This window comes from Frankliniella occidentalis, unplaced genomic scaffold (assembly GCF_000697945.3).
Source record: "Frankliniella occidentalis isolate FOCC.00 unplaced genomic scaffold, Focc_3.1 Scaffold368, whole genome shotgun sequence".
Taxonomy (NCBI): Eukaryota; Metazoa; Arthropoda; class Insecta; order Thysanoptera; family Thripidae; genus Frankliniella; species Frankliniella occidentalis.
Window position 1 is genome coordinate 153,742 of NW_026267491.1, and position 2,072 is coordinate 155,813.

Here is a 2,072-nt window from a genome sequence, read left to right on the forward strand (position 1 = left end):
TCGGGTGTCAGCGCCGCAGGCCTAGGTAGATGTATGCCAGGCGCGTCGCAGCGTAACAGTGTTTCGTGAGATATCGCGAAGCCTGTTACTCGAGACGTGGTCTGGCGTACATCTACCTAGTATTATTACAGGATAAACAATGGTTGCGAGTCAGCCAATGCTATGCCATCTAGGTGCCCCATTCCAAATTAATTTGAGATAGCAAATGTCCTTTCTGCTGCTACCTATGAAGTATAGTACATAAAATAAAAATATTACATTAGTAATTTAACAAAACTGAATTTAAGAAATTTTAGTCAGTTGTAAAATAAAACAATTTAAAATGGTTTTACATAGTATACTACTAAAACCCCTGTGTCATTTTATAGTCCTTGTGGTTCTAATTCAGGAAAACATTCGAGCAGATTTTTAAACCATAATTTGTCAAAGAAATCTTGCGCGCAAGCTTCTAAAATAGACAAGAGTGATTCTCAAAAAAACTGTCCGATTCCGAAACAGCGTTTTTGAGAGCCGACGACGCGAGCGACGACGGCCAAACTCGCGGTAACGGCATACCAGGCTTTTAAGAGGTGACGGGGCGGACATAAAAGTAGGATTGGAGGTGAGGCGGCGGACAAAACTTGAAATCAGAGACATGGCGGTGACAAGGCGTACACAAAGTTGGTTGGGGGGTGACGGGGCGACCGAAACTTGACATCGATGGCGGTGCGGACATAAGGATGGTTTGGGCGTGACAGGGCGGACGAAACATGACATCGGTGACAGGGCGGACATAAGGGTGAATTGGGGGGTGACGGGGCGGACATACGGATGATTAGGGGGTGACGGAGCGGACCGACATCGTTGGTCATTCCCTCTGTATCCTCAACCATTATAAACTCCTACGTTATATCAGCTCCGTCACCTCCCATTCTACTTCCATGTCCACTCCCCCCCCCCCTTGATAACCGCTGTCAAGTTTCGTCCGCCCCGTCACCCCCTAACCATCTTTATGTCGGCCCCGTCACCGATGTCAAGTTTCGTCCGCCCCGTCACCCCCTAGCCATCCTATGTCTGCCCCGTCACCGATGACAAGTTTCATCCGCCCTGTCACCCCCTTGCCATTCATATTTCTGCCCCGTCAAGTTTCGTCTGCCTCATGACCCCCCATTTTTCCTTATCCCCCCCCCCCCACCCCCCGTCACCTCCTTACTATCCTTATGTCGGCCGCGTCTCCTTCACCATGTATTGTCCGCCCCGTCCCCACCAGGCAGCCTCCGCTATTATGAGCTACATTTTTAAAGTATAAGTATCTAATATAATCTATAAAATAACTTAGCTTGGAATGTTGTAGTGGTACAACTCGACTTACTTTGAGTTGATGAGGGTTTAGACTGTCCATTTTGACGATAACCTTTTATTAATTTCTGTAAGCACACTTTTAGCTCGCCGCTCTGCTTTGAAAAAGCTATCCAGCGAGCTCATGCAAACGACCTCGTGTCTGTCCGTCCGTCTGTCTGTGTGTCCGTCTGTACTACTAGAAGGAGGTGTGCTAGAGACGCGAAAATTCCAGTTTGTCTTAAGGTCCACTCCTAGAGAACGAAACGCCTACGGCAAATCCTGGCAACCACCCCTAAGGGTGTGAATGAGGTTATCCAAGGTTCAAATATTCGCCCAAAACTTTACTTTTTTATGTTCTTCAAAGGGGTAACTTGTCTATGTAGATGTAGAGGCCTTCAGGCAAAAATTTCGTCCGTTTGGCTCTATCTCAAACCGTTTAGGTCCTTGAGGGTCTATTTTAGACGAAAATAAGCTAAAAATTGCTGTAGTGAAACAAATTGTTGAATAAGAAGGTCTAACAAGCAGGCCCACCCTACCGCCAAACGAAGTTGCCAGCTCCGCTTCGCTACGCCGGCAACTCCGCTCGGCAGAGGCCGGGCCTGCTTGGCATACCGGTGGCGATGGTCCATTTCGGTCACGCGATTTGCTGATAAACATCCCGGGTAAAAATCTTTAGCGACTTTTCGTGTTTTTCTTGTAGTAGAAGAGCACGTAGCTGTCTGGGTAATGGAGCCGGATTTAACACCCATGGC